This window comes from Struthio camelus, chromosome 2, assembly GCF_040807025.1.
Source record: "Struthio camelus isolate bStrCam1 chromosome 2, bStrCam1.hap1, whole genome shotgun sequence".
NCBI classification, from domain to species: Eukaryota; Metazoa; Chordata; class Aves; order Struthioniformes; family Struthionidae; genus Struthio; species Struthio camelus.
Window position 1 is genome coordinate 16,512,722 of NC_090943.1, and position 11,804 is coordinate 16,524,525.

Here is an 11,804-nt window from a genome sequence, read left to right on the forward strand (position 1 = left end):
ACAGCTTGTGAAGGAATCGGTGATGAATGAAAGAATAATAGAGAGCTGTTTCTTCACCACTGCATGACCTGTTCAGTCTGTTAGTGACTTCCTGTTTTCTCAAGAAAGTTTGCAGATTGCTTGTCATCAGCGACACTTTTCCTAGTTGTTTTGCCTTTTTGTCCACCACGTAGTTTAGATGCAATAACTAGGAAGTATGTGAGAGGAAGAAAAACTCATTGGATTTTTTTTAATAGGTTTGTGAAAATTCTGCCTTGTCTGTCAGCATATTGTCTTTCTCATATTGGTTATCCACTGTGAGGTGAATGATTTTAAGCTACTGCTTGTTCAATTTTAAAATGTTCAGTAAAGTAGAAATATGATTTCTACAGCTCATGTGAGCATCATATATTGTGTCCCAGCTTTCCATGTCTTTTCAGATTCACTATGATTTCTTGAAGTTTCTGAGAATTTTCACATTTGTCAAGATGCGAATGGTGATAGTGACTGGGTGGAATCCTGGGTCAGCGAGGACAAAAAAATGCATGGATTGACATGTTAGGATCACAGTAAACTGAGACAGATAGCTAGATTTGGAGAAGGAGGGCTGTGTCTTTGTCTCTTGAGCAAGGGAACGGTTGCAAACTTTTGGACAAAAGCAGCAATTCTAGTAAGTGAATCACAAAGGATTCTCCCACAGTTTGAGTCAGCAAGAGCAGTGCTAAGATCGTCTCATCTAGAAGAAATTTTTGTCACTCTCAGATTAGTACATGCTATTGACTCTGTGCAATCCTTCAGAAGGCTATATTTATCCAGGCAGTATCTTAGTGTCAGTAGGCAGAGCAGCAACACAGCAGCACCCATGTAATTGAAGCCACAGCATGCTACTGCATGTAATGAAAGCTGCTGTATAAGAGGTTACCAAATCAGTGGGAGTGAGACCCATATGAGATGTTCTTTTGTCTTTTGTCTTTATTCTTTTCATTATGCTTGAGAGCTTGGTTCCAGGCTAGCAGCCTATGGCAGCAGGCAGCAAAGATGAGGTTTCACTGAGATGTAGTCCCCAGAAAGAAAATGTATGACAAAATCGTGCTCACTAGGTAATGTCCCATTTATAGCTTGTGGTTGGGGATGGCCTTATCTGTTTTCCTTTTTGCACTAAGTGATTAAAAGCTCATTTTCATTTCCTTTTGTACCTTACTGTTGTCACTCAGATAATTTCAGTGTCCTTAATCAACGTTCGCAGGAGTAAACAATGCTGTGCTAACAACAGTGTTATGCCATAAGCATTTCCTAAGTCATGCAACATCACCATGAGGAGGATAAACATTAGATTGTCCCATAATTAGAGACAGAAAAATGGAAGAAGAAATCGGTAAAGTTTCTACAGTCTATGATCTAGTAGATCTAATATGGTCTATAACCATATCAATTTTTGTCCAGTCTGGGATCCCCAGTTGCCTTGTATTTAAGCATCAGACATTTCACTTCATTTCATTTCACTTTTTGCTCCTTTGCATAAAAATCTTTATGAATTAGTCTATAGATTTTAACATGAAACAAAAAACCAAAAATACCAAAATACCCAACTTAAAGAAAGATTTATTCCTAGTCAATGAAGGACAGTGTTTTCTATAACAAGGCAGCGGGTGACTAGAGAAAAAGATACACAAGTTACCACTCATTACCTGATGCACAAGGAAAAAGCAAAGATGACGAACAAGCTTGTTAACAGATACGACACCCCAAGTAACCATGAAGCACTTGCTGTAACAGTTGGGATTTTAGTGCCAAACATCTTGATCTTATCACTATCACATTACATGGCTAAATAATACAGAAGTGAATGTGATGTGCTCTCTCCAGTGATGACATTATCCCATAAATGGAAAAGTATGGAAGATGGAATGTGCTATATAAGCATAAAATATAGACGTAAGCCCCGAATTCCACTACAATCAATGAGCCTGGCCTGTGCTTTGCACTTGCATAGCACATTCCATCTTCCCTGTGCTATTGCCTCACCAATTAGAAAAATTAAAAATCCAAGATAGAGCCAGCAGCTGCAAAAAAACCCCAACACATAGAGCCCTGGATATGAAGAAAATCATTCATATTGCTCACAGAAGGTTAAATTACAGAATGTTAGAAGCCGAAGATAGGTGACCATTCCATCATCTTTATCTTATATTTTTCCAGTTTATTTATCTTTCGAGTAACATGGCATTCCTGTCAAATCCTCTGAGTCTGGATACCGTAGATAGAAGTTCAGTCTGAGTGAAGATCTCAACTCAAGAAGCTTGGAGAGAGCTTTGGTTTTGACCTCCTTCATTGTTATGATTTACCTTCCTGAATTACATTCCTCTTTTGCCTGAAGTGCTGAAGGCATGGCATTTTTAAATTTGAATGCCACTATGACTCAGCTTGTCTGTAATCACTAAACAATGGGAGCATGACAGTTTCTGGCAGAGCACATGAGACATTTTATCACTATAACAAACACTCAAGATGGTATGATTGCAAGGGAGAAAATACTCTGGGTCAAGTTAAAATAAGGAGGAGGCAAGAAAAACTAGCATCAAACCACTGTTTCAGATACCGTTCAATAAGGTTTCATTATATGTGTGTGCATAAGCAGTACCAGCAGGTAACCTGATCCACAGCAGCAAGATATAAAACTGAGAAGAGAGAATAATAGAAGAGTTCAGAAAGTCTCTGGGCCCTGAGTTCAGCTGCTCTGGTGCAGTGGAGGCAACAGTAGGCTAGGAGAAGATATTTTAAATAACTTTATTCCTTCCTTGTGCTCAAAGAATTGGGTGTTTAGAGCTGCCAATCCAGTCTGAAACCACACAACACATGTGACCTCACAGTCTGCTGAAATGTCGCACACCCTGCCTCAGACCCTACTCAGCAGATAGACTCAGGCTGCTGGCCAAGGCCTCTTCTGGGACTGTGAGAACAAGTGACACAGTGTACCTCCCCTCTGCATGGTCAGACTCCCTTCTTCCCCAAAGCTGGATGCCCCTCTCCACCAGCCTGCTGGAAGGACACCCTGGATTGTGCCAGCACCTGAACCGTGCTGTTGTGCAGGTCAAAATGATGCCAGGGAGTGTATAGCAGTAAACAGAGAGGAGAGTCACAGGCCGGGACTTGATCCTATGCCCTCTCCCTTTTAATTTCTTAACATAGACACAGCCAAAAGACCACAGTGTCATGTAGATGTCAGTTTGAGCCCACTCTGAGCCTGCCTGCCTTGTATACTGTTGAGGCTGTCCTACAGACCTGCTGTGGACTACTCTGGCTAAACCCGAGAAGGTTTGGTGACTAACATGGTTCATGCTCATCATGTTCATGTGTTTGAGATGCATTGGATACAAGTAGGGCTGGACACCTCCAGCTCGGTCCAACCCCAGTGAGTCTGAACTCAACTCAGCAGCTTCTCTGAAGCCACTTGATAACCCTATTAAAGCCAGCAATGTGAAAGGAAAGAGCACATGGTACTTCTGTCTACTCACAAGCATGCTCTTCTCATAAAGTGGACGTGGCCAAGAGATCGCAGTCCCCCAGCTGATCTCTGGGGTGTATGTGACCAAATGCATGTGATGTTTGGGGTGTATGTGACACCCAGTGACCAAACAGAGAGGCAAAACTAGGTTCATGTTCACCCAAACCTCTATTTGGAGCTCCATCCATCGTAAGTGTTTTCCCTAACTTCTAGAGGTCCTTGAGAGTACACAGTTGTATGATGCATGCGATAAAGTCGGACCTAAACTGTAAAGCAAATATTTTTTATGTGAATGATTCTGAAAAAAAATGCTTAAAGTTTACATGAAGATGAAAAATGGTCTGTAGACCATTGACTCCGGTCAGAACCAGAATCTAGCCACCTCAGCATATTTAGATGTTATTGTGACCTGGTCACCTACAAGAACTATCAGAAAGCCCATTCTCAGAAGAAAAAAAAATCACCTAAATATTGCAGATAACGAAAGACTGGAGACTTTGTGGAGCAAAGCAACTCCTTATGCAAAGCTCTGTTAAGGCAAAACTCTCCTTGACCTCTGTAAACTTCGAATAAAACTTGAAAGCATATCATGGATATCATACTACATCAAATATTTTATTTTTTGCATAAATCCAGTCTACAATGACAATAAAGGAAATAGATGTAATTATTATCTGGAAAGTCACTGCCTGATCCACTGAGGAGGAATGCCACACATTCCTCCTGTTCTTTCCTCCTTTGATTCTTAGAAGACAAAATATTTGGTTTCATTTTTCCTTTACTAGATAATATTCCAACATTAACTGACACGAGGCTGTCACCGGCTTGCTCTTTAAAAGTAAATTACTACAGACTTACTGCTTAATCTTGCTGATTGGCAACTCTAAGAAATATATATCTGTAATGGGACCTGAGCTGTTAATCAGTGTGCCAAAAAAATGTTCTCTGTTGTGCAGATGATCAGCTGGCTAAAACAAATAAGACAGAAGTCCAAGAAGATGCTGTGCCTTTCTCTGTGAAGTGAACAAACACTTTCATGTTGAATATTTGTTGCAACAAAATCCAAACAGAACATCCAGGGAAAGTAGACAAGAAAGGCAGATGTTTGGACTGACTTCTATGCACTACAGTTTGATTGACGGGTTGGTTGGCTTCGCTCAGCTGCTGAGGAGACCTGCATGGGAAGTGGGACCTTTCCAGAGAGTTGTGAGCCCATCTGCAACTTTAACCCTTCCTTCCTCTTATAAGTTAAATACTACCATGGGGATTCCTGCAACGGAATGCTGGTATTTCTGATCCCTCTGCATAAATTCAGGGAAATGATTTTAAATGGGTTAGAAACTGAGCTCATAGTGTAAATCACATGAAAGAGGCTGCTGCATTGTTTCATACAAATATTTACAGATCAGTTACACAGACTCCTCTTTGAGCTCTGTAGCTGGTCAATCACTTGCCAATTTAGGTTGCTGTTGCTGGCCCAGCAGCCTGCAATATATCGACCACTGTGTGGGAGTTGGAATATTTTAAGTATATTAGGTCTAAAGAGAATAACCATTGCAGATTGCTTTCTAGCTCAGACATTCCTGAAAGACGTTCTCAGGGAAGTGGTAATTCAAGAATAACTGAATAGCAAATTGCACAATCAATATAGTTTGATGTTTACATATAATTTCACAATATGCTATTATGTTAACCACTTGATTGGCATATATTTATATTGTCACAGTTTCCAAGCACTCAGAAAATGTGGACCTAAGGAAGGGATGATTTCTTTGAGAGACAAAATAGTTGTCCAACAGAAAGAATACTGATCACTACACCACTTTGCTACGCCAGTTTCTGCTATCCTTAACAGAGAGTTGAAATGGCAAAGCTCAGTGCACCTGGCAGGTCACATATGAAGAACAATACTTCCTGAATCCAAGAGAGTTCTGTGCCTTTATGATAATAGTTTTTGACTACTGCATCTAACACATCTCCAAACCTGTTACATGGAGCGGAGCCTATGCTAATTCTGACAGGTCTGCACTCGTCTTTAGCTTCATTTAAATCTATATAATTTTGCTGGCCCCTAACAAAGGAGAGTTTTCACTCCAAATAAGCAAACAAACATTTTCTATTGGTCCTTGCTTATCACAGTTAGTCCTGTCCTTATAAATAACATTAACAGTTCAATAGATTTTGTACTTTTGCCACACTGCCACTTAGTCAGTTTCCATCAATCACATGCTGAAATAAATCTCTGATAGAATCAAATTAAGTGCTCTGTGAACAGTTTACATCACTTCCCGAGCTTGGGCCCTGAACAAGGACTCTCTAGTGCCTATTGAATATTTACTTCATGCTACCGCTGCACAAAACATTCTATTGCTCTTACGCAGACTATCCATCCTTAATGAGTCTTTTAGCATCTAAAAAGGAAAGTTTTATAAATAAGTACACTATCAGAAAACACCCTAAAGCACTTCCTTTTACAGTATTTGCTAACAGCTTTTCCATGTTACTTTTTATTATTTATCTTCAGATTGAAATCAGACTTTATTGTGTCATGTTCAATATTCTACAGGAAAATGTACATAGCAGATTTCATCTCGCCAACTGCCATTCACAAATTGCCTGCAAGATGCAAATCAAAGTGATACGTGGCCCAGACAGTCATTATGTGCTATGATAGATCCAATTGCATCTATCCCTAATGCATTCTTATATAAATTCTGCTCTAAAGGTTACTTACCTGTAAATCAATGTTCAAGAAACTAGTTCTCATCCTGGAAATGGTTGCACAGACACTTTTCTTAACATGTGGCTCCTCTTCTGTGCCCCTGGATTCAAAGTGACCCCTACCGAACAACTCCTTGTAGAATATGATGATAATTTGTAAAAGAGAGTAATATCTCTGAACATACTCAGATACATAGATCGGAATGAGGCCTGAGTAAGCTTATCTAAAAGCGTTGCACTGCTCTCTCTGTACCTTTAGTCTGAGCAGGAATTGGTGTTAAAGATTCCACCCTTCCCAAAAATTAAGGAAATATCCATCATTTTAGATTAAATCTCAAACCAATTCAGAACAAAGGTATATATCCTGGAGTCCCTATTCCTCCCCTATTATGAAACCTATAGAATAAGGACATCCATTGGGGAAGCGTTGTTGTCATGTTGATAAATCAACATCATATTGTCATATTTTTGAAGGAATTATCTAAGTAGTAAAAAAACAGCTTAGATTTACAACAAACACTCACATTTGCTTGTGTCTTAAGCAATATTAAATCATCTTAAATAGGAGATGATCTCTTCTTTCATTCTTCTAGCAGCATATATTTGTATGTTTGTGTGCATATATAAATATATCTAGAGAGACCTACTCGTTTAAGGGGGAAGAAAGATCTACTACTACTTCTAATTTTCTGCACAACTTTCTCTTCCCTTTATTCTTTCTCCACAGATTATAATAGGCTTAGGTCAGATCAAAAGTGGGGAGAATGACTATAGATTCATAGAACCTTGATTCTGTTGTTTTTGAAGGTGACATATTGAGTTTGTTGTGTCAAACCCTTAATCATTTTCAAATTAATCAGATTTTTTGTGATGCTGCAAATCATGATCTTCATAGCAGGAATAACGAAGAATTCGGAAACTCTTACAAATGAAGTCCTTGGCTCCTTGCAAAATTTGAAAGGAAAATCTATAGTGGCTATAGTAGAGTTGCATACAATTTTTTTTGTTGTTTTTGAATTCTATGGATACATATTTGACATTTTATAAAATTTCCCTACCTTTCATGTCATAAAGAACATGGAGGTTGAACGTTGATTTGCGATACAGAAAGAAGAAGTTTTACAGCTTCCAGTTTGGGAAGCTCCCTTTGTATGTCAGCCTTACTCTTGTCAAGAAATTGATTCATGGTAATATGCAACAGGACTTCATTTTGCTCTTTTGTAGCACATTTTCAAGGAAATGGATTGAATTCATTTAAAAACAGACACTCTTAGCTTTAAACTTTTTACAATTTTACAATTTTTAAGGGTTTTTTACAGTTTTTTACTTAAGAAATCTAAGGATTTCTTAAGAAATCTAATTAAGAAATCTAAGGATTTCTTAAGTAGCTTTATATTTTCTTGATATCATTCTTCACAGTTCTACGTGAGAGTTTGCCAAAAAGATCATTTAAATGAGTTTTGCCTGATACAGTGTAGTATCTTCAGTCACATCTCCAATATAGCATGGTTACATGATTCAGGTGTGCCTCTCTTGTGCAATGTATATTGCCATTTCATAGGCATGTCACTACCTTCACATCATTGCCTTTTCACACTTAGGCCCAGGAGACACACAAATAATGAGCTGAGTAAGATGATGGCCCAGACTGTTGCAGAAGTTCAGAGACTATGATGAAGACAGATGCAAGAGCTAACAAATTCCTTTTCACAAAACCACTTGCACTGACTATAGTAAAGTCCACTAACATGTCAACTCAAAATGAAGAGAAGGTCCTAATTCTCCAGCTTAACAGCTCTAACTAAGGTACAAAATTTTTTTTTTAATAATAAACCCACTTGCAGCAGAACCATAAAATACCATGTTGCTCCTTCTGAAAGTGCTACCATGTAATGTCAGTTGCTTGGTTTTTATTTAATTTTGTGATTAAAGTTTTTATTGATTTCCCTTCAGGGTAGAATATATCAATATCTTTGGTTTCAAAGCAGCATTCAGTAACGAGGAAACATAAAAGGACTCAACATATAAGCAGGTGCTTTATTTTAAATTTATGAAAACTCCATAGTGAATCCCCTGAGCCTGCTGCCAGCAGTACCTTTCAGTTGTGCAACTCAGCCTCTGCTTGTAGAACCACGATCCTTTGGTGCCTCCAAGTTTACAGGCTTGTGCTTTTTAACTAGAAAAAAGCTTGTTTAGGAGTCAGAAGGAACTAATATTATTATATAGAAAGCTTTTAAGCCATTGACTGAATTCCATTGAAAGTTACTGTAAATCATGAGTGCTTATGCCTCCTCTGCCATTGGCAGGTTATGGCATGCTGCCTGGAAGAGAAGGAGAGAGGTCCTTCCATTGGCACGTGTGAGGACAGGAACACTTTGTGCTTCTTCTGAAGAATTACAGCCTCCCTGAGCTCAGAGCGGATGATAAAACCAAAGCCCTAGCCGTTGACAGACACGGCTGTGACTTCTATAACATCTATAAGCCTGTAATACAGATTCAGTTGCATGGTTCACAGTAACTGGAGTTCAGATAAAAGTCACTCTCCAGTTTCCATATGTGAGTTCCCTCCAGAGCTGGGCTGTTGTACGGTAGTACATTTTGAAAACAAACACACTGGGGGGGCCTTGTGTGCGGAAACCACTACAGCCCTTTCACCTTTGGAGCGCTTGTGCGTCACTCCTGGTATGTCATGAGGAGACTGAGCCACTTAGGAGGGAGCGAATTAAATAAACAACATAGGTAGAAAATGGCTTCACAGAAAATACAGCCCCAGTCCCCACAGCATGTGAAACCTTTTTTGAGCAAAGAGAGACAGGGCCGTTGAAGAAATGGTTGGTTCATACAGGAAATCACCAGATAAACATGGAGCAGAATTTACCTGAATGCACTCATGAGTTCATTGATGTGGTTTCTTCAAACAGGAAGGGGGCTGCTTAATAGTCTCTTTCTCAGGCCTCTCTCTAACCATTTCCTGTTCCCACTTTAGAGAGAGATTCCACGTCTAAGTGGATTGTAAAGGGTTAATCAATTATTAATAATGTCTGAATACTAACAGACACACGGGGCCATGCCAAAGCTGAATATAAGTCTACTGGTATGAGGTACTATTGTTAGTAATGAACCATAGATAAAAGCAACTGGTTGACCCCTTGGACTGATTACACACTCATTAAACATATATGAATGTGGGTTAGCAGATCTCTGAAAGCATTTTATAAGCAAATCTTTAGTAAAAAGTGGAATCCTTTTTTCTTTCCATTGCTTTTGCACATTAAAATGGCAACACAACATAAGGTAAGGTTGCAAAGATGTAAATGCGAAACCAAACAACAGCGTGATGCTGCATGTTTGCATGAGTAAGTGTGCTGTGGCCTATGCAGGGAGAGGTGATAGGGTGAAATGGCTTCTCCTCAGCAGAAACAACATGCCAAAAGAATTCAGTAAACAAAGACTAAGTTCATTTTGCTACAAGGGTGGCCATTTTTCTTGACCCTATGAGCTACATGCCCAAATTTTTGTATGGCTGACAGCCATAAGACACATACCTCAGAGACCCTAAAGGAAGGGGACCTCCAGGAGAGTTTCAGAAAGCGGAAACACTCATAGCTCCCCAGGGCCCTGCATTGCAGCAGAGATGAGGGTGGTCTGCAGTGACTTCTCTGCTGAATTCCCAGATGACCCCCCCATGGCAATTTCAGCCGCCTCTGCTGTCACTGTCGGGACTTCAGCCCTCACAGCAGAATACAGCTGACACACTACCTCCCTGCAACAGCCCCTTTGCCTTATTTTGCCCAGACTTAGCCTTAGTATGGGAGCCACAGTTTAACTGCTTGCAAACTGCAAGCCACTGCTATTCTACAGGAAAAAAAATCCAAAACTACATTGGAGCAAGCAAGAGGTGTGAATACTTTACTAACTGTAGCTGTTGTCTCATGCCCTGATTGTCAGTTTGTCCCATCTGTCTGTATATTTCTTCCTGTGTGTAGATTACGTGACCTTTTGGACAGGGACCGTGTTTTCATGCCGTGTGTGTGTGAGCAGTCCCTGACACGCTGGGCTTCTATGTGGGCCTCCTAGTGTCATCGCAGTACCTAAATAAATAGATTTTTAAAAAAGGCACATTCTTGTATCTAACTTAAAAGGGAGGGAGGAAGAAAGAAAAATAGTGTTGCCACATTCACCTAACTGACTACTGCCCCAATCCTGTAGTCTTGGCAAAACCATTAAAGTCCTTGAGGATTTTGTCTGAGATGTTATGAGGTACTATTCATTTTATGGCTCTTAAACTGGGTTTGTTCCGTTCTCAGTTCATGTTCAAACCACCAGCAACCAGTTAGTAATATTATTATTAAGGTCTTAAAACAGTATGCATTAGTGCACAGATGCATGGTCTCTTTTTAAGGACGGGCAGAATCTTTCCATCCTGCCAGGCGTAATTTCAGATAGCTTAACCCCGCAAAAACCTCATCACTCTTCATTGGAACACCACAAAAACCCCTAACAAGCACACAGGGAAACATTTGTTCCTCCTTCCCCCTTTTCAGGACGTCTGATCATTTAGGACCTGCCATAAACATTTCCTGGCTGATTTTGTCTTACACATGGACTGTGTGTTGAGGGTTTTTTTCTCCTTCCCTTTTCTTTTTCGTTCCTTTTTTACAAGCATCGTTGCAATTTGTCAGCAAGCAACCTGGGCCAATCTCACGAATAGTTTAGTTAACAGCTTATGAAATGAAATGATGTAAGGGTCCGTTCCAAATAGGGTCAATTTAAACAGGCTGCCAAGTCTGTAACCTCAAGGGACTTGGACTGGGCTGAGAGGAGGCACCAAGCAGTGTAGGCTTGAAAAGATTGCTGCCAGGTGGGCTACAGATGTTCGGCTTCAGTCCACTTACATGGCATTCACCTAGGGAGATGCTAATTTGGTCCTATGCATGTAGAAAATTAACATGCGTATACACATTCACCCTGCAAAGGCCCCTGACTCTGCTTTCTGAAGCACTAAGGTTTATAGGTATATTAAAAAGGCTTCACAGGAAGCTGCAGAGCTGCTTGTATCAACGCTGACTTTGAATTTGTTTAGTCAGCTTTCTCAAAAAAGCAAAAACACAGCATCCCTTGCTATAGATGGAAGCTGGGTTTCACAGCACATGCAGCTGCGGTCACTGTCTTGCAGCTGTTAAATGAAGAAATACCATGTGAACACTTGGTCTTGTTTCAAAAGACCTAAAAACACTGGCCAAGAAAAATGGTACATCACGGTGCTGCTTGGCCATCAGCCAAGACAAAGAAACTTGTAGATTTCTAGGGACAAGAGGCCATGTGAAAGGAATTTTCCTCCTTTCAAAGGCACATCAAAATATACCGGAGGATTTATTTATTTATTTATTTATTTTGTGTACTCTTGGCAAAGGTTTGATTGATTGCTAATGCAGTATCAGCATTAAACTCACATCACTTAAAGAACAGCCCAGAAAACAAGATGAAGGGGCATATTTTAAAACTGTGGCTCTGCGGTGCAGCACAGAAGTTTAAGGCAGAATTATTTCACACGAAGAATAACAAGCCTCTAGATGAGAGTCCCAAAAAGGCAATTAAA